General features: G+C 40.5%; 1 protein-coding gene across 14 annotated transcripts in view; it reads right to left on the bottom strand.

Moving 5' to 3' along the window:
- Window positions 1–20,081, bottom strand: part of gtdc1 (glycosyltransferase-like domain containing 1) — a 426,961-nt gene extending 406,880 nt beyond the window's left edge. For 7 of the 14 annotated variants that reach the window (XR_005944631.1, XR_005944632.1, XR_005944630.1 and 4 more), the window contains exon 1: window positions 18,876–19,021. The gene's annotated coding sequence lies outside the window, so the exon portion shown is untranslated. Of the gene's footprint in view, window positions 1–13,958; window positions 14,086–18,875; window positions 19,023–19,326; window positions 19,537–19,950 lie in introns of those variants that run through there. The other 7 variants (XR_005944629.1, XM_041201711.1, XM_041201721.1 and 4 more) reach the window with 5 other exon arrangements.
- Window positions 20,082–22,510: the final 2,429 nt, after the last annotated feature.

Genomic DNA, 22,510 nt, shown 5'->3' with positions numbered 1-22,510 from the left:
TGAAACATGTAAGATTCTGAGAGGGCTTGGCAGGATAGATGCTGAAAGGCTGTTTCCCCTGGGTGGAGAGACCAGAACTAGGGGACATAGTCTCAGGATAAGGGGTTGACCATAAAGGATAAGTGGAATTTTCTTCACACTGTTGTGAATCTATTGAATTTTCTAACCCAGAAGATTGTAGATGCTCTACCATTGAGTATGTTCAAGACTGAGACCAATACATTTTCCAGCTCGGAGAGTCAAGCGAAATGGGGATGGGGCAGGAAAATAGAGTTGAGGTCAAAGATCAGCCATGATCATATTATATGGTGGACCAGGCTCGAGGAGCCATACAGCTCAGTCCTACTCTTATTTCTTATGTTCTTCTCCTTTGCTTTCAAAATAGGAAGTTAAACATTTAGTTTGTAACTAACCAAACTCAACTTGAGCAACACAGTGAGATACAATTGCCCAAATGTTTTCTCCAACAAAAACATATGAATCTATATGTCATCATGGTGGTGAATTCCTACCCACAGCTGGTGTCACCACTTGCATCAGTTGTCAGCTAGAGTTTCCCACTTGTCGTGATTGAGGTTGAATGCTTTCTTGTTTCTTTTGACAGCATCCTTAAATTGGAGCTTTGGGCACCCTGCTGCTCTCTTGGCACAGGCTACCTCCCCGTTGAGCATATCCTTGAGGATGCGACCCTCCTCCATTCTGTTCACATGCCAAGGCCAGCAAAGCCTTCTTTGCTTGATTAGCAGTAGAATGCTTGGCATGTTTACCCCAGGAAGGATTGCTTCATTGGTGACTTCGTCTTTCCACGTAATGCTGAGGATGTGTCATGAACACCGGAGAGAGAAGTTGTTGATTCTTTTTCTTAGTAGGTGTGAGTTATGCAGGCTTCACTGCATACAGCAATGCTAATGTTTAACTGGAAGAAAATACTGCGCATTCAAACCGAATGTTGAAACAGCAGACCCAGGGGTAGACAGAAATGGTGAATGCACACTGGATGTCATCAGCAGGCATGTCTGTGAAAGATGTTACAAAGTGGTAGTATATAATTACTGAAGTGAAGGGCTGAGGAGAAACTCTTGGGGAAGTCCAGACATAATGGTGTGGCGGTGCAAAGAAAAGCTTGGATATTCGCAATGAACGGGATAACAGAGGGGAGTTGTTGGAGGTGGATGAAAAAGTCGATTAATTAAAAGGCTGAAATGAAGTTGAGGTGGCAAAATACATGATTAAAGTCAGTGTCATTTGTGACTTTCAATAGAGCTGTTTCAGTGCTACAGAAATGGAGTGATGTAGGAATATTTCAGAGTTTCAAATGTGGAGTTTGTAGAAAGATGGACTTTTTTAAAGCAGGAAACGTATTCTACAATTCTGGAAAGAAAATGGAGTCAGGAACTTGGGTGGCAGTTTGCAAGAACTTTTTGCAGAGAGGATAGTAACGGCAGCTTTGAAAAGGGACTTCGGGGGAGAGGAGAAATAGTTCCTGAGGAAAAGGAACCAACACAACAGCAGCTGGCATGGGGACCAGGAAGGGAAGTTGGGTGGTCAGCAGTTTAGTGGGAAGGGTTAAAGAAACAGGTGGTTATCGCCTGGGGAGAGGACATGAAGTGAGATGAGAAAAACAAGAAGAAGTCATAAGTCAATGCTTGAGCAAGGGGAAGCCCATGGGGGATGTTTGTTCTGGCAAGCAATGGAAGTGGGTGAGCAGCAGAGGAAACTAAGCAGATCGTCTCAATCTGCAGGTAGTTAAGATGCAGGATGGGCTAAAAATTGATTAAGAGGCGGCATTACAAAGGTTGGATTTGGGAGCTAGAATGTAGCTCAGTCAGTCGCACAACTGCCCCTGAGCCAGAATGCTCCAGGTTTGAGTCCAACTCCAGGATTGTTAGCCATGGAAGAACCCAGCCACTGAGGTCAGCATGTATTAGTGCTAGTCCCCAGCCCAAATAAATGGTAGGAAGGGCATCTGGCTGTAAAACCATCATTAAATCCAAAAATAAGAATCACAGAATGTTACAGTGCGGAAGGAGGCCATTTGGCCCATTGTGTCTCCAAAGACTCTCCGAATGAGCATTATGACTTAGTGCCATTCTCCTGCCTTTTCCCCATAAACCTACACATTGTTTCTATTCAAATTATCTAATGCCCTCTTGATTGAACCTGCCTCTACCACACTTGGAGGCAGTGCATTCCAGACCCGAACCACTTGCTCTGTGAAGAAGTTTTTTTCTCATATCACAATTGTTTCTTTTGCAAATCATTTTAAATCTGTGCCTACTCATTCTCGATCCTTTTACGAGCACGAACAGTTTCTCTCTATCTACTCTGTCCAGCCCCCTCATGATTTTGAACGCCTCTATCAAATCTACTCTTACCTTTCTCCTCTCCAAGGAGAATAGTCCCAACTTCTCCAATTTGTTTTCATAGCTGAAGTTTCTCATCCCTGGAACCATTCTTGTAAACCTCTTCTGCACTCTCTCCAAAGTGTTCACATTCTTCCTAAAGTGCAATGCCCAGAACTGTGCACAATTTTCCAGCTGAGGTCTAACTGGTGTTTTATACAAGTTCAGCATAATCTCCTTGTTCTTGTACTCTATGCCACTATTAATAAAGCCTAGGATACTGTATGCTTTATTAGCTGCTCTCTCCACTAAAGTTGATAGGTCACTGCGACTGGAACAGATGCATCCAAGGATGCTGAGGGGAGGAAATTGTGCAGTCACAGGCCATAATCTTCCAAACTTCCTTAAAGATGGGGTGGATGGTATCTTGTCTTTCTTAGCCTGCAGCCATTGACACGGTTGACACCATTCTCCTCCAACACATCTCCACTGTCATCCAGCTGGGCGGGACCACTCTCATGTGGTTCCATTCTTGTCTATCTAACCATAGCTAGAGAATCACCTGCAATGGCTCTCTTCCTCCTTTCGCACCATTACCCCTGCTGTCCCCCAAGGATCTGTTCTTGGCCACCTCTTATTTCCCACCTACATACTACTGCTCAGTGAATCATCTGAAAGCACAGCACTGAAACACAAGAAATAGGAGGAGTAGACCACAAGATTTCTCGAGCTTGCTCCATCATTCTGTACAATTATGGCTGATGTCACAAAAATGGAAACAATAACAGTGAAAGCCACCTACAACTTCACCAACTAATTACAGGCATATTGAACTGTTTAAGGAAGATCTTTTTTTTCAAAAAAAATACAAGTAAAGACACTGATATCTTTAAAAGATGGCTGACACTGCAAAATGACCACTTTCTTGAAAATTCCTACATGGATTATACTGACAGACCTGTCCTGAGAGAACATGGAGTTTTGCACCTGAAGAGGTGTCAAGGCCCACTTCAAAGAGATACTTGAAAGGAAGACATGGAAAATGCAAAAGGCTGGACTTAAATCTCTTGCAATTGTGAAGACAATGGAAACCGTTTCCACAGCCAGCTACATCTCATCAGGTATCCAAAAACCTACCTCCTGTTTTTTTATATCTCAGAATGTGAGAAAAAATTTCTGAGATGAAAGCAAAACGGACTATGGATGTAAGTCATGACTGTTTCCCCCTCCCAGGAATGTACAAGAAAATGGATTAAAACTGGCTGAAGACCAATGTTTGGTAGTGACAGAAGCAAGAAGAAACAGCTGCAACGTACCAACATCTACGCCTCACAGAAAAGCCAAGGACTTGTATATTCTTCTTAACTTTCTTATTTCTGATCTGTGTGTTGCATCTTTTATTATTTTTCCCTGGGTTTTTAGCAACTAATAAACTTACTCTTCCTTTGACTTAAGAAAACCTGTTGGATTGGCTCATTATTAAAAAGTAAATACTTTTGGATTGGGAAAATGTAACCATAGGGAACGAATTTTAAACAAATCTTTGTTGCAACCAACCAAGGGGGCTGAAAAAAAGAGGGAGCCAGCTCATTCCTCCTCATCCAGTCATAGCATTGATCATCAGCCTTAACTCCACTTTCTCGCCCACTCTCCATATCCGATTCCCTGTGAGACCTAAAATCTGTCTGCCTCAGCCTTAAACATATTCAACGAATAAGCACCCATAACCCTCTTGGCATAATGAATTTCAAAGATTCACAACCCTTAGATTGAAGAAATTTCTCCTCACCTCAATCCTAAATTATCAGTCTCTTATCCTGAGACAAAGCCCACATGCTCTGGATTCCCTAACCAGGAAAAACCTCTCAGTATCTACCCTATCAAACTCCTTCAGAAATTTGTTTCAATGAGATCACCTATCATCCTTCTAAACTCCAGAGTTTTCACATGTACACTGACAGAACCCAGCTCTGCCTCACCACCACCTCTCTGGACTCCTCTACTGTTACCAAACAATCAGACTACTTATCCAACATCCATGGCTGGATGAGCAGAAATTTCCACTAATTAAATATCAGGAATACTGAAACCATTGTCCCTACTCCAAACTCTTTGTTCCCTAGCTACTCACTCCCCCCTCTCCTGGTAACCTTGGTGTCACATTTAACCCCAAGATGAGCTTCCGATCTCATGTTTGTTCCGCCACTAAGACAGCCTATTTCCATTTTCGTAATATTGCCCAACTTCACCCTTGTGTCAGCTCATTTACTTATTCTTCCTTTGGTTACATCTAGATTTGACCATTCCATTACATTCCAGGCTGAACTCCCACTTGCTATCGTCCGTAAACTTGAGGTCATTAAAAGCTCTGTTGCCCGTGTCATAACTCACAGTAAGTGCCTGCTCCATCACCTCTACCCCCACTGACCCATGTTGGCTCCCGGTCAAGCAACATCTTGATTTTAAAGTTTTCCTCCTTGTTTGCAAATTCCTCTATCACCTCACCTCTCCATATCTCTGTTATTTCCTCCAGCCCCACAATCTTCCAAAATATCTGCACTCCTCTAATTCTGGCCTCTTCTATATTCACGATTTTAATTTCTTCACCAGCGGTGACGTCAGTTGCCTAGGCCCCAAGCTCTGGAACATCCTCCCTATGCCTCTCCCCCTCACTTTCCTCCTTTAGACACTCCTTAACTCCTGACTCTTTAGCCAAGCTTTGTGTTCTGACATATCTCTTCAAGAGACACAATGTTACACTTTGTTTTATAATGCTCCTGCGAAGTGCCTCAGGATGTTATTTTTGTATAGGGTCTTTAACATCATAAAAGTTGTTGTTACTAGAGGACTGGAGAATTGCAACCCTTGTCCAAAAAAGGTTGTAAGCCCAAACCTGGCAACTACAGTTTAACCTCAGTGTGGGAAGGCTTTTTGAGACAATAATCTGAAACAAAATTAATGACACTTCAACAAGTGCAGATTAATTAGGGAAAGCCAGAATGGATTGGCAAATCATGTTTAACTGACTTGATTGAGTTTTTGATGGCTGATTAGGGTAATATGGCTTATATGGACTTCGAAAAGGGGTTGATAAAGTGTCACATAATAGAAGCCCATGAAATAAAAGGGAAAGTTGCAGAATGGATATGAAGTTAGCTGTGTGACAGTAGTAGTAGTAGTAGTAGTGAATTGTTGCTTTTCCACCTGGGGGAGAGCATGTATTGGCATCTGCCAGAGATTGGTTCTGGACCACTGCTTTTCATTATATATCTTAATGACCTAGACTTGGATGTGTATGGCTCAATTTCAAAACTTGCAGATGACACAAAACTTGGAAGTCTTCTGAACTGTGAGGAGGATAGTGATAAACTTCAAGAGGACAGAGACAAGATATTGGAATGGACGGATACATGGCAGATGAAATTTAATGTGGAGAAGAAAGAAAGAAAGAGGAAAGGCACTATTAAGGCTATAATTCTTCGGGGAATGCAGGAACAGAGTGACCTGGGGATATATGTGCACAAATCCTTGCAGGTTGAGAAAGTGGTTAAGATGGCATTTGGGATCGTGAGCTTTATAAACAGAGGCAAGGAGTACAAAAGCAAGGAAGTTATTCAACTGGAGCATTGTATCCAATTCTGGGCACCACCCTTTAGGAAGAATGTCAAGGCTTTAAAGATGGAACAGAAAAGATTTACGAGAACGCTTTTAGGTATGTGGGCTTATATGTGAATATATTGAAGAAGCTGGGGTTGTTTTCTTTAGAGAAGAAAAGTGTTCAAAATCATGGGGAGGTCTAGAGAGAGCACATAGAGAGAAACTGTTTCTATTGGCAAAACAGTTGACAGCCAGAGGCTAAGATACTGGCTAAGATAATTCGCAAAAGAACCAATGGCAACATGAGGAAAAACTTTTTCATGCAGTGAGTGGTTAGGATCTGGAATGCAATACCTGAGAATGTGGTGGACGCAGATAGAATCAGAGCTTTGAAATGGAATTGGATAAGTACCTGGAGGGAAAATAACTTAGGTCATTGGGAAAAGACAGGGATTGTGAAGCAAACTGATTTTCTCTTGCAGAGGGCTGCAGCAGTCCGCCCTCTGAATTGTAACTATTCTATGGTTCTATGACCCTTGATGGCAAAAGTTTTCTGAATTCCTCACACTTGTTGAAGTTGAGAGTGGAGGGGGCAAGGAAGATGCAGTGATGAAAAGTGGTGGTGGCTTAGGTTTGCTTTCCAGGATACTCCTGGCAAAGCTGGCATTTTTGGCAGAAGACAGTGAGGCTTAATTGAGCCTGATGTGGGTCTTGCCAGATCTGGTGTTGTATGGGCAAACAACTTGCATGTTAGAAAAGCTCAGGTTTGCACACTTTGTACTTGAGGAAGAAAGTAAATGCTTTCTGAGGACAAGGGCACCAAAGATGGATGTGGTTCAGCAGATCATCAGCTGTAGAAGTACGCTGGTCAATGGAGGGCCACTGGTTAGCCTGTGGACTCCGATTGGTGGAGGCATTGCCGTGGAGAATGCAGCATGGAGCAGTTAAATGCCCAGCTTTGTTCAAATTCAAACTGGGCAGGTCAACTCTGATTGGTCAAGGCATTGCCCTAGGAAACGAACCAGGGATTGATTGTTTCCTAAGGTTTTGTGTTAATATGGCAATCATCTTGTTAAAACCAAATGGTAGTTAAACATATGATGGGCATTAATTATCCCAACTGAACAGAGTAAAAAGGTACAGCTGGAACACCGTGTGGCAACTAGTAGGAAATTAGTAGCACTGAGGAGTTGTCTTGGAAATAAACCAGCTTTAACCAAGAGACCTGCCTGGATTAATTCTTCCACCATAAACTCTTCTTGTGAGTAACATTTTGTTCAGTTGAAAAAGGCACAAAGTGTGGACATGCTCCTTCTGTCAGCAAAGCACGGGGCCCTTTGTGTGAATTTATGTGAAATCACATCTAATGTTGGGCATTGTATTCAGTTTTGCAAGCACAGGCTGGTTGGGCACGATCAGTACTTTGCCTGTTGTGAACAGCTGATGGGATGTGCTGCGGTGTGTTACACGATCTGCCAATTATTGGGTCATACGGCCTATATACGTGGCATCACACAGGCACTGAAAGTCATACATCACATTGCTCACTTGTTTGATAGGCAGAACATCTTTTTGACTTGACGGAAGCATCCCCTTAGTAGAAAATACCACTCGTGTTGTGATTGTACAACACCTTCTAAACAATCCTGATTGTACTAAAAATTACACTGAACCAATTTAAGATAGTTAAGTCAGGCTGGCAGAGGCTCACTTACACATGCTAGAAGCCAAATGTATTTGTACACAGGGCCCTATGCTTTGCATATAGAAGGAACATGTCCATACTTTGTGCCATTTTCAACTAAGCAAAGGCTTAGGGAACAGTCATTTCCTAGTTCCATTCCCCAGGGCAAAGCCTTGACCAGAGCTGACCTGCCTGGTTTGAATTTAAACAAATTTTGGCAGTTAACTGTTCCATGCTACATTCTCCAAGGTAAAGCCTCCATTAGAGTCCACTTGCCAACCAATCAGCACTTTTTTCTCATGCAGTATAAATTGTTGTTCCACTATCACAGTTGGCAATTTCTTGCGAACTATCCTAATAAGTGCAAGACGAAAAGCTTTGACAACATGTCTCTTTTTTCAGCAATATTTTATTACTGGCTACACCAGCATACATTTTTATTCTCAGTTTCATTAAACATTTCCACAAATGTGCAACGGTGCACTACATCTTACAGTATGTGGAAATAACTAAGCTCCACCAATGGCTTTATTGATAAGTGCACTGACGAGAGTGGAACTGAGCCAGCCATCCCAGGTTTACACTTAGCTAGCACAGTAGTTCAAAAAACTGTAGTCTGTAATCCTCAAATTTATGATAGCCCCAATCAATGCCTGTATTTCATACTGGCTGATTTGATCTTTAGTCTGGGCTAACCATTCTGCTGGGACAGTATGTGAGGTGTAACAATTCTCAACCCTCCTGTACTAGGGAAGCAAGAAAAAAAAGTAAACAGCCACACTTACAGCTCATAATCACTATCTGGTGAGCCCTGCTAGCAGTTCACATGTGTGAACAGCTGCTGAGTATCAGATTAGGATCTGCTATGATCTTTCCACTGAGGAATAACCTATGGACACTTGCTTTCTACACAGATGCATTAAGAATGACGTGTGGGCAAAATGTAGCAAGGTTGATATCGTCCTTGTAATTGTACCCAGCAAGAGTCAGCACGTTCAGGAAGGGGCCAAACAAAACTGAGATGAAACAATGAGTACATTTACAGCAATACTCCAAGTGATGGGATCAAATGAGGTTCATAAATCACTCAAGGTTTGTTCTCAGTTGCCGATATCATCTCAACCACTTGACTAGATTGCTACCCTGCAATTTAGAGGTATCCATTATCCTCTACATAATATGCAGGATTATGTATATCCTGGTAAACATAGTCCATTCTTTTTCAAAAGGGTCCTGTCACTTCCTATCAAATGACAAACTACACATTTCACTTTTTTCCTAAAATCCCTGGTCCGAGGATATGAAGTAAACACATGGGCAAAGCTCAGCAGTATTAATGGTGGTGGTTACAGAAATCAGTACAACAGAATAGCTCAGCAACAAAGATCAAAGAAAATGGAATAATTTTATGTACAAGAAAATAAAATACAGGCCTGTAACATAATCTCTGGGATCTGACTACTTTAGTTATGATCTACTGAATTAGTGCATTTCAGGACAAACAGATCTATCTTTTCCTCTTTGATTCCATGCAATTATCAGAACATGTAGATTATTGCTCTGTAAGTTTGTACCATCAATTGTAATGTTATATATTGTCAAACACACTTGTTGTTCTCTGCTGGCAGCAAAAAGTTACAGACATTGGTTAGTGGTCTATGCAGGTACAAGTTCCTGTGCTGCAGTACTCACCAAGTCACCTAGGAACTGATTACATATTTTTCTAATTTACTCCTGGTCATTTATTTACTATATACATATATTTATCTCCACGGTGAGATTTATTTGTCTCCAATTATATTACAATCGAATTTTGTTACCTTGCAATGGATTGCATCTTCAGTGATTGTAAACTTCCCTCCTACCTCCCAAAAGAAAAAGTCTCAGCCTATTGTTCAGGGAAGCAATTTCATAATTTGCAAGTAATTGTTTCTATGATCCCTTATTTAAAAAGTCTGGTTAATGTTACTTATTTTGAGCACAGTATTAAATTTTTCATTTTTTTGTGTGTGTGTTTGGGGGGGGGGGGGGGGGGGCGCGGTGCGATGGGCGATGGCGTATTGTGGTATTGTCACTGAACTAATAATTCAGAGGCCTAGGGTAATGCCCTGGGGACTGGGGTTCAAATCCCACCACAGCAGATGGTGGAATTTGAATTCAATTAGAATCTGGAATTAAAAGTCTAATGATGACCATGAAACCATTGTCGATTGTTGTAAAAACCCATCTGGTTCACTAATGTCCTGAGGGAAGGAAATCTGCCATCCTTACCTGGTCTGGCCTACATGTGACTCCAGATCCACAGCAATGTGGTTGACTCTTAACTGCCCTCCAAACAAGGGCAATTAGGGACAGGCAATAAATGCTGACCTAGCTGGCGATGCTCACATCCCATGAATGAATTTTTTTTAAAATGTGGTCCTTAGGCTGCGTGCTGTATGCGATGATGTCCCTGGAAGGGCAATATAACATCTTTCACAGGGGACACTGTTGCCTTGGCCGTACAGAATGCATTAACCATTCCAAAAAACTGCAGGTAAGGACGAATTGAAAAATTGTTGTTCATTGTTTTGAGTATTTGCTTTTGTGGGGAGAATGTTGATGGAAATTATCACACTCAAAGATTTGGAAGGTACAGTTTGAAAGGCTGCATGCTTAACTGCAATGAATTTCCCTTCTCCGCAGCTTTCATCCACATCTCTGGTGTAGCTTGTGTAAAGGCTGGCATAGATTCATAGCACAGTAATTGTTTTGCAACTGAGTGTATTGTGTGGTGTCCTCTACCATAGGCCCCAGCTAAGGACTGGGGCAGCACAGGCGCAAGCCTACTGTCTACCACTGTGTGGTACCAATTCTTAACATGCCAATGTGCATTATCAAACCCTGACTGCATTTTGCAGCTGCCATTTCCAGCATAATCACTCAGATTTCAGCAAAAATATAATGGATATAACATGGATAGTGAATAACAGTGATAGATTTTATCCTTCTAAATGTGGGTTGTGCCAAGAAAGAGCTTTAACACCAGGGTAAAGCACAAGTAAACATCCAAAAAGATGGGAACTGACCTTGCGTAGTCACTATATCCCATCTGTGACTCAATGACCCTCTGTACTAGCAGGTATTCTATTTAAGTCCTACTCCAGAGTCTTCAGCACAATATCTGGACTGACACCCCAGTGCAGCATTGTGGGAGTCTGTTGGATGAGATATTAAACTAAGGCAATATCTGTCCTCTCAGGTGGATGCAAAAGATCCTGGCCATTATTTCAAAAAAGCATTTATCCCTCAACCAACATAACTTTAAAAAAGATAGATTATTTGGTCATTGTCTCACTGCTGTTTGTGGGAGTTTGTTGTTCACAAATTGGCTGCCACATTTCCTACAATACAATAGTGACTAAGCTTAAAAAATACTTAATTGGCTGTGAAGTGCTTTAGGACATCGAGATGTCATGAAAGACGCAATATAAATGCAAGTGTTTATTTAAACTGAGCAGACTAGTGGATCGCCCTCTCCATCTAGCAGTAATGCTAACTTCTGGAGGGGGAGACTGAAGTGATGGAGAAAAAATTTTGGGCGAAGCTCTGGCAAACCTCTCCCCAATTCCCAGAGGCAATTGCAGTTGACAATAATTACTCACAATGTAGTTATTTATACCACAGGAGCACTGGTGGGTGCAAATCCATCACTAGTGATGGACAAATGTATTCACCAGAGAGCTGGCCATACTCTTGCCAACATAGATGATTAACGATTCATAATAAATAAAAAACAAGAATAAACAAGTCTTGCTGCAATTGTACATGGCTTAGGAAAGACCACACATGGAATACTGTGTACAGTTTTGGTCTCCATATTTAAGGAAGAACATACTTGCATTGGAGGCAATACAGCGAATGTTCATTAGATTTGTCCCTGGGATGAGAGGGTTGTCCTGTGATGAGAGACTGAGTAAGCTGTGCTTACATTCTCTGGAGTTTTGAAGAATGAGAAATAATCTCATTGAAACATACAAGATTCTGAAGGGCCCCGACAGGGTGGATGCTGGGAAGCTGTTTCCCCTGGCTGGGGAATCTAGAACATGGGACACATTCTCAGGATAAGGGGACAATCATTTAGAACTAATACAAAGAGAAATTTCTTCATTGAATGGTTGTGAATCTTTGGAATTCTCTACCCCAGAGGGTTGTGGATGTTCCATCATTGAATATATTTAAGGTTGATATAGACAGATAATTTGGTCTCTCAAGGAATCAAGGGGTACAGGGAATGCACGGGAAATGAAGTTGAAGCCCAAGATCAGCTATGGTCATATTGAAAAGCGGAGCAGGTTCAATGGGTCGTATGGTCTACTCCTGCTCCTATTTCTTATGTTCATCATCAAGTCACTTGCTACAAATTATATTCTAAGTGTTGTGTGAGATACTTTCCACCTACCACTTACAGGGTGCTTACAGATTCTTTCTGCAACTTTGAAAACTTTGGATGTATATCTGATGGAAGCAAGCTGTAAATGGTATATGAAACCATAGTTCATGTATTTTTAATGTTAATCTTGTTAATGGTGCTGAAGATGAAAATAGTACTAGAAAGTGAATTGTTGCAACATCAGATTGAATGATGGTATCAAAAAGATGGCAAATTATATTGAAGGCTAGAAATATGAACTGTATTGTATTAAAACTTCATGAGTTATGCTTTCATATGCCATTTACAGTTTTCTATTGTCATGTATACACCCAAAGTTATTAAAGCTGCACAGACTTTATAAATAGCCTGTAGAAGGACAAGGGCAGCAAACACAAAGAAAGAACACCATCTCCAAGTTCCCCTCTGCATCATACACCATCCTGACTTGGAAGTGCATTACAGTTCCTTCATTGTCACTGGGCCAAAATCCTGGAACTCCCTTCCTATCAGCACCACGAGTGCAGGGATTGAAGGGGGCAGCTCACCATCACCTTCTCAAAGGCAATTTGGGATGGGCAATAAATGCTGGTCTTGTCGGCAACACCCACATCCAGTCAGTGAATAAATAAACATTCATCTTCACAAAACCAGCAGAGGAGAGTATTTAGCAATGATGAGTTAAAGGGGCAGTCCCCACCCTTGTACACAATTCAGCACGTTAGTAAACAGGAGAATTTGATGAGATCAAAAATGCAATGTTAATCACAAGCTGGTACCACAGAAACTTTTACTTATAATTAGGAGGTCAAAAATGCGTTAGGTTTGTATTGCAGCATATGTGGCATGAACGTCTTGTAATAATCAACATGGTGATATAGTATTGTCAGGAAATACTGCTGTTCATCTCAAGGAGACTGCTATAGCCAACCCCAAAGATTCTGAAACAGGATGCAGTTACTTGGGGAGGAAAAAAAAACAAAAAATATGTTTAAGCCATTTACTCATTTTCTTTTTGCTTGGCAAAGTCAAGCTAATGTGATCTACATTGTTAGCACAAATCTCATCTTTTCAATTAATTGTTTGACTCCAAAATTAATCTACATTTGATGCCACATAAATATGATGCCACCATCACCTCTGAATCCTACCAATGGAAGCCACATGTATCCTGGCAACAATTACTGTCATTGTGGTAATATGAAGGGAATTCATCAGTATGCTTACATGCACATTGCCAACCAATATTATTCATTGACTGAACTTCTCTACAACATTAAGAGGGCAACGTCATCAACGCTTTCCAGCTTGAAAATGAGAAATTCTACTCATTGCAAGTACAAAACAAAATGCAAAGAGAATTACATTACCTTTTTTAAAGCAAAGCACATTTTCAGAGCAAAGCAAAATATTTTGTTTAATTTAAAATTAAATGGTTTCAGACTACAACAATAAAGTTTACTGAACTTAACAGTGAATGGAATAGGTACCACCATTAGCGAGGTTCACCTCCCAAAGGAATTCTTTTCTACCTGGGTTATGTTTAAGCTATCCTTCTCCATTTTCTCCTTTCCACTCCTAAGGATACTGTGCCTCCTGTTGCTCATCAAGTAAGCATTCTTCCTGCCCGATTTCAGGGTCTATGAAACAACAGGCTATTCCATTGTTCATGTGGCACACTTCAGTCCAATCCTATCTACATTCAATGTCCATATATGTGAATTGTCCAAAAGGTTTCAGTCAACACTGACAAAAAAGGGAAAGCAGGACAGGTTTTCCCCTTTCTCTCTCGCTCCCAGGAACACTCGCAAACTATCCTTTGTTGTTGCCTTCTGCACCTCCAAATTAAATTAGCAAAATCCAACATTGAGCAGGAACCGAACCGTACTTTATATGATGTATGGCACAGTGGCCATTTACTTACCCCCATAATTGGACTCTCAAGACTAATCTGAAGTGCAGCGATTGCTGTTTGATTGTGGGCAAACAAAGTCATTCAGTCCAGGATTCTATGACCAGCAATGAGACGAATGCCTGGATAGATTTTGGTACTGCAAAAGTGAGCCATATTGGCCTGGATATTAGAATTTCACATTTTTCAAACAGCGCTCAATGAACTTTAATATTAGACATCACCTCATCTGAAAGCAGCACCCACTCACTAAAATGTGGGTTCAAGTCCTGGAATGAGGCTTGAATCCACAACATTCTTACTTACTGTCAAGGGTATCAACAACCTAGAGAGGCTGACACCAAATTTACCTGCTAACGATCAAGAGAGTTTCATGAGGGTATTGCATTCTCACTTTAAAGGCTTTTCTCATAGGCTGCACAAAATAGCCTAGTTAATTTCCACGAGTAACAGGAAAAAGCAGGGACACAAACAATTTCTAATTGCTTGTATTGGTAAAACATTTGAATGCACACAGGGTTGAATTACACTTCTGTTGATCTGTAGACACAAATTTCAAAACTTCACTAATAGAATCTTTTTGAAGCCCAAATGTTTGAAACCATCCAAAACGTTAACTGCTGTGCAAAATGTTGCACAATCCCATTCTATGAACTGCATGCACACACAGATTTTCTATCTGAAAGCCAAAAATTGATGACAACGCCCTGCAATGGGCAAATATCAAACCCAAAATGAAGCGAAATCATGCAATGCAATTTTGATATGCTTCTTGTAAACGAAGCTTTTGCATTCCTACTACAGTCTGAAAAGTGAGCTATGATACTCAATTATGTAACTATTCATACCAGTATTAAGATAGTTGAAGAAAAATCATCCCAGTCTTCTAATTGTTACATAAACGAGTAACTTGATTCCTTTGCAAACATGTACTAAAGCAGTCTCATTGTACAACTCTCAAAATAAATAATTTATTCCTCTTTTTATCTTCTCTCCTACGCTCGACAATGTCTCTTGCCGGGGTAAACCATCCCTTGTATCACACCCGAGTGACTATACTTCAAGCTTGAGTCAGCCATCAAGAGTTGGTAGGCTCCTCAATGACAGAAATGGTGGTGAGGGGTGTGGGGCGAGGGGGGGCATTGCAATGGAGCCTTACAAGAATTTTGTAGTTTTAATATGTTGGATATTCAAAATATGCAGAGAAAATGCACACTCCAAAGAAAATAAACTCTAGCAGATGTATAACCTTTTAACGGCACCAGTTTATTTAGGTTGAAGAAAATAAAAGTTTCTTGCATGGCACACAATCAGCATTCTGTTTGGAATTATCTCCTTACTTTCAAACGTTCAATATTGTTTCTATATCATTAATTGGATGTGAAATACACCCCACCCTTGTGATTATATAGCTCTTAACTATGGCAGACTCTCCTTTATCTTTGATCCTATATTTTAAAGGTTATATTTTATAATATACTATGAAGCTTTTCATGAAGCATAACAGCACATATTCAAGCATGTAAAACCTTTGGTTCCTGAGTATTCAGTCATGAGTGCTTCAATAAATTTATTTTTAAAAACTTGCTTTCCTCAATGAGTTTGAGACCATCAGCAGTTTGCAGAAAAATACAATCTTTGATGTAGAATAAACTTCAGCAAAGACCATGTTTTTCTAAAAAATAAACATAACCTCCAGTGACTCCTCACTCTTCCTGACCGCATATGCAGGCTGACCCAGATCATGTGAAACCTTAGCACACTGTTCAACCCAGAGGAAAATTGAAACTTCTCATCCATCAATAGGACCACTTCCACCCCCACAGGATTAGCTGTCTCTGGCGCACCTTACTGCTACTTTCCCTGATGGACTCACCCACAGATTTTGTCATCTCTGGACCCACAGATTTTGTCATGTCTACACCCAATTTCGACAAGGTCCTCCTTGTCAACCTTCAATCCTTCACTTGCTCAAAACTCAGTGCCCGTATACTTGTCCTATTCACTCATTACTCCCATCTTGGTCAACTCATCTTCCCAACACAATGGTGGCAATTGTAATCTAACCTGCCTGTAAGAAACTGATGGATCAGATGCAGCCTAATTTACACCCTTGCCAATTTTACTTTCCATTTAAACAAAGAGTAAAATTGAATGGGAGTAAAAAGGGTGGCTGATCTCATCCCATCAGTTTCCTACTTGGCAGATTAGGTTAAAATTACCTCTGTTGAATTTCAAATCTTTCCTTAGTCTTGCCCCACTTTAAACATCTTTTAGTTTTTGATATCTATGGCTTAGTGGCAGTACTTGCCTCCAGTTTAGGATGTTGTGGGTTCAAATCCCACTCTAGAGTCTTGAACACAATCTAGACCACTTGTTCAGTGCAATACTGAAGAAGTGCTGCATTGTCGGGGGTGCCATCTTTTGAATGAGATGTTGCACCAAGGTCCAGTCTGCCCTCTCACATAGACACAAGAGATCTGGTAACACTATTTTGATGAACAAGCAGTTTTTTGTTTTTAGCATCTGCAGTTTTTTGTTTTTATTTTTAGTTCTCCCTGATGTCCTGGCAAATATTTAACCTTCAACCAACAGTTTATCTAGTTTTTAATCACAATGTTGCTTGTAAGGCCTTGCTATGTTCAAATTGGCTGCCATATTTCCTACCTTACAACAGTGACTACAATTCAAAAGTGCATCATTAGCTTTAAAGAAATGTAGGACATCTTGAAGTCATGAAATGCACTATGGAAATCTATGTCTTTCTTTCTTTCTTATATCCAACATCCATCAATCTTCAGTCTCTGGCCATTTGTGCAACCTCTCTTGAGCGCCCGCTTTGAACCATCACTGTCAGCAGAGTTTCCACGCTACTCTTACCTAAAACCTACCATTCTATATTAGAATTTCTTACCTAAAGTTCTCCAATTGTCTTTCCACTTTTGAAGACCAAAGTTAATTTGTTCCACCAACCTCTCCTAACTCTCATTACATTGTAAGTTCCCTTTTGTCTATTTATCTATTTTCCTTCCCAATGTAAATTGCATCAGGGCATTTTTTGACATTATAAGTGTTATATTGTGATTGAGCATTTTTTCCCCTCTGCTCTTTAATCTCTCCTTTTTCCTGAGCTTGTTAGGCTAAGATTTTATGAGATCAAATCACTATCCTAATTCAGGCCTGCTAAATCTGTGCAGATCATAGATTGGGTTAAAGATGAAATTTTCCTAGTCAGGGTGGCTCAGTGTCATAAAAACAAAAAAACTGCGGATGCTGGAAATCCAAAACAAAAACAGAATTACCTGGAAAAACTCAGCAGGTCTGGCAGCATCGGCGGAGAAGAAAAGAGTTGACGTTTCGAGTCCTCATGACCCTTCGACAGAACTACAGTTCTGTCGAAGGGTCATGAGGACTCGAAACGTCAACTCTTTTCTTCTCCGCCGATGCTGCCAGACCTGCTGAGTTTTTCCAGGTAATTCTGTTTTTGTTTTGGCTCAGTGTCATACCAGACATTATACAGAATCAGGATTTTCCAGCTCTGTTGTGGCAGAACCCACTGCGAGAGATTCCATTGACTTTCTGCAGGACTGGATGATCCCGGTGTTGGGCGGAGCCAGAAAATCCCACTCATAGAATAGTTACAGCACAGAAGATGGCCAATCGGCCTGACGTGTCTGTGCTGACTCTCTGAAGGAGCAATTCACCTCGTGCCACTCCCCCCTTCCCCCCAGAGCCCTGCATAATCCTCTTTTTCAGATACTAAAATTATTGTAAATATGGCCTCCTATAAGGGTATTTTAAGTGTAGCCGAAGAGAAGGAAAGGTTCTTTTTCAGATAATAATTCAATTTCCTCTTAGATGCCTCGAATGAAACCACCTCCACTGCACTCTCAGGGATTACAGATCCTAACTACTTGTTACATAAAAAAGTTATTCCTCATGTCACCATTGTTTCTTTTACGAATTATCTTAAATCTGTGTCCTGTGATCCCCTATCCTTCCACCAAAGAGAACAGCTTCTGCCTAGCTACTCTTGTGTAGATCCCTCATAATTCTGAATGCCCCTATCAAATCTAATATTATATCTAAACTGAAAATTTGTAATTGAGTTTCAAAACAAAGAAAAACTTGGCTAATATTATATAGCATATAAAATAAACAGTATTTTTAGATCAAATAGGTGCCCATATTTGTTCCATTATTCCTTAAAAACCTTTCCTTCTCTTTTGCTGTACTTAGTATACCATTACAGGAGGCTGTATTTACTATAGCATAAAACTCCCATTTGATTTATTAGCATTAGCTCTAATGTCATCACCAAATCTTACCTCAATGTTGTGCATTTTAGATGGGCATTAACTATCTGTTGCAATTACAATTTTACAATTTAATCAAATGGAATGATAAATGCATATATTATATAGGCACACAAACACAAAACGTGCTGGAAATCTTACAGATCAATGGTCCCTAACGTAGGACTAATCCCAGTGTTTTATGGAGTTTAAAAATAGATGATTAGTCAGTCATGAGACTTAGCATATCCTTCAGTACTTGTTTCTAACAATCTGATGTGTTACTTTAGGGAGAAATATCTGGCATTTTAATTTAAAAGATTCAAAATCATCATCAAGATGCCCCCTAACATTAAGAAAAAAAAGAACTTGCAACTTTCATTACCTCAGGACATCCCATAACACTTTACATCCAATAGAAGTAACATTGACCTACAATATTATTTACAGTGGAATCCACTTGTAAGGAATTGGTTAAACAAAAAAAAACGCATATTAACAAACTATCTGTACCACTGATTACTAAACAAAGTAACAGGAATATGAAGAAAGAAGCAAAAAAATGGATTTCTGAAATCTGAATAAGAAACAGAAATGCTGAGTTCTAACAAAGAGGCTACATTTTAAATATTACCTCCTGTTTTCTGCACAGATGCTTATTGATCAGCTGAGGAATTCCAGTACATTTTGTTTTTCTAACACCAATGTAAACGTATTACCACTGCTAAAGCTGCCTTCAGTGACCTTGTCACTTCCTTGCAGTACCCACAAAATATCACCACACCCTGTGTTTCAAGAAAGGTAAATTATTGATACAATATAGGAAAAAGTATAGAATATTTCCATTGTTCAGTACTAGGCTATTTATAATGCTTTTAGTTTGCATTGAATACTGCAGACACTCCTCGCTCAAAGGAAGAAATTGCTATAAACAATGCCCACAGAAAAATGCTTTGGGTTCTCATCTGAATATTTTCCATTTAAAGATTTAGTGTACAAATATAATGTAAACTATTTTGAACTGTCTTGATCTTAACTCTTACGGTTAGTACTGCTGAGGTTGAGTTAACCAAAGGTATACTCACTCAGAAAGTGGATAATTCTTCCAAAATGTTTTGAATGAATGACAGATCTAATGACAGTTAATTACAAATGTGCATTTCCTTAGTAAGCTTTCATGCAAAACTTGTATTTCTCAAAATTCATTTTGCCAGAAATTCTACTGTAATTTGTAGGAACCAGGAACGTGCGGATTTAAATTTGAATGCGTTTTACAGCAAACTTTTAACTGCAATCTGGACAGTGAACGTTACTTCCTGAGTTCGAGAGAGGATCATCAATAGTGGCATTTCACCAATAAATGGGTGCATTCAATGTCTGCAACATTTTGGAAAACACATCTTTGACGAAGACTCAGTTCGCCCAACTCACACCAAACCACGAGGAAAGACTGTTAAGAAAAAAATAATCTCAGTACAGTAGCTTTGCAAATGTTGTAGAGAGCGAGCTTTTCTATCCCCCCCACACAGACCGCCCCAGCTCAGATGTACCTTTTAGGCCATACCGAGGCACATCCCTCGGCCTATACCGAAACAACCCCGAACCATAAAGCTGAAATGATTAAAGGTCCCCTCACCCACCCGCCAAAAGCCATGGCTGTATTAGCTCATTGAGAGAGCCCTGTGTGCCTTTAAAGGAAGCGTCCTAACCCTTGAAGTGCGAGCTGCCGGCCCCACCTGTCACTCAGGCCCGTCTCCCCGCACCACCTCCTCCCGGCGGCTCCGTCACCATGACAGCCGGCACCGCGCGCAAGGCCCTCAGGTACGTCGCCGTCGCGGCCGCCGCGCGCGCGCGCGACCCCGTGGTCCCGCCCCCCCGTCCCGCGCACGCCCAGAGGCGCGCGCGACGCCGAGGCACCTCCCCATCCCCGCCCCTCCCCCGCGCCGCCTCCCCGCTCCCACAGAGCTATTAAAGTTCAAAGCCCGCACACCTCTTTCCGTCCAGAACGAACAAAAATGCAGAAACAGTGCCTATTGCTGAAACGCCACTTTCCGCAGCGGAAAGAGAGTACACTTCCCCGCCCCCCCCACCACCTCCTTCCCCCTTCAAGAGCCTGTTCTTTCGCCAGACGGTTCAATCTGCGGGATTTTTATCGCGCCCCCCCCCCCACTCTCTCTCTTTCTTCAATGCACCCAGTTTAATGTCTTCCTCCATCCAAAACAAAAAGTCTTTGACAATCTAGTGTGTGGAAAGTATCTTGTCGCCGGCATTAAAGAAAAATAAAATAATGCCATGACGACTAAACATAAAGAGAGAATGGGAGAAAGGGAAAGAAGTGTACAACAGGAAAATAAAATTGCCCCGATTCCATCTGTTGAACACAAGTGAATTGGCTCTGCAGCATGAGCCGACTGGCTCGTGTTACACAATTGTAGATGCACCCAAAATTCGATTCTTCTGCCGTGCGTTTTACGGATGTTCTTGTTAAATTGAACTTATTTTCAATTTGGTGCGAGTTGCTGAATGTTTGCACTGCATACATCTTTCTGGATTTCATAAAGGACCGCCAGTTCCAGACTGGCTCCCTTCATACCTCCATTTAATTCTCAACATTTTCCTATTGGGATCAAAGAACAGAAATATTTGGTTCTCCAAGATAACACTAACATCGTTCTCCTCCGGCTAATAGTAGAACCATCGTGCGCGCTAAACCTGTGAAAAGGTCAAATGTCAGTGCAATTTGATATTATGTGGATCTCATGTTATGTTAAATTGATGCAGATACTTTACATCAGGTCTGCTTCTTCACTGTAGCGGTATTATTAGCATACTAGTAAACTCAATCATTGCCAGGAATACACCACACCCTAAGTCTATTGAGAGAATGTGAAAGTGAGTGCTGGAAGTAGAGCCCAAAGAAACGTTCAGCTGAATATAAAATGTTTGCCTTTGCTCCATTTTATTTTATACACAAACAACTTTATTGATGTTGTTTTATTTTGTTTGAAGTAAGTTATAGATTCCTGTTTATCAATAGCTTTGAAGCTTTTGACCTAAATTTTTGATTTTTTGTCCTCACAGTTTCCAATATTCGAGTCCGGTAAGAAGTTTATCCCAGTATCCCCTAGGGATGGTACAATGCGTTTTTAACATTCGACATATTAACCTCCATCATGTGGGATCCTTCCAAATCATTTGTGTGACACTGGCTGATTATTTGTTAAGTTACGTTTTTGGGTTCCCAGTCCTGGGTGAATTTGAAGCCAAGTCCTGTCATCAGAAGGTGTTCAGCTTATTTAAGTCTTAGAAGCACAACTACCTTTAGAAAATATCCTGCAGTATATCTGATCCTTTTGAGGTTCACTTTTTTAGAAGCTGTTGTACCACATAGGTGAGTGCACATGCTAAACACTGTTAGAACTCAGTAAAGCCCACACAGAACACAAGTCAAACTTCTGCATTGATTCTAGTTAACTCCCCAGTCTTTAGCACTGTAAATATGTAAGAAGGATTTTAGGATGAGTCAAACCTTAGAATACGCCACTGTATAACTAGGTGAGCTGTTTTTTTAAACTGCTTGGTTAAAGAGGATTGGTACAGATTTGGTATGTTACACCAATGACGACATTGCAAAAGTACTTCATTGGCTGTAAACCTTGGGATATCCTGAGGTCATGAACAGTTCTATATAAATGCAATTCTGTCTTTGTAATATCCATTATAAGCAACACTTGCTTTGGAAAGAATTTTGGGTTTCAAAGTATTTATTATAATGATTTTGTATTTAATTGTAGAATAACAAATGCCTGGGATTCAAAGTGCCATTCTCAATTGAATAGTTCTGATGATGTCAACTATACATGCAAACTCGTTACCAAAAACAACAGAACTCCAAAATCGAACCATGACCTTAATCTCACCACCAGCTATTTGCTATTCTTTATAATAGATCTTATTGTAGCGTTGTCATGAGATTAGAATAATCTCAGTTGGGCACATCAAAAGTGATACAGGTATGTTTCACCACGTAATTGGTACAACAAAGTAGCTCTGTATCAGAAAATAAGAAATGTCTTAAAGGGATGAAAAGAAAATACACAAAAGTAGAAATCCAAAAGAAAAAAATGAAATACTGGAAATATGTAGCAGGTCAAACAGCACCTGAGGAAAAAAGTTGAATGTTTCAGATGAGCTCTTTCCTCAGAACTTAGGATGTAATAGCAAAGAGTCCCGCCTGGAGAGTTTGTCTTTTCTAGATGCTGCCTGATC

The sequence above is a fragment of the Carcharodon carcharias genome, chromosome 12 (genome assembly GCF_017639515.1).
Source record: "Carcharodon carcharias isolate sCarCar2 chromosome 12, sCarCar2.pri, whole genome shotgun sequence".
In the NCBI taxonomy this organism is placed as follows: domain Eukaryota; kingdom Metazoa; phylum Chordata; class Chondrichthyes; order Lamniformes; family Lamnidae; genus Carcharodon; species Carcharodon carcharias.
The sequence above is the reverse complement of the archived record's forward strand: the minus strand, read 5'-3'. Positions and strand labels throughout refer to the sequence as shown.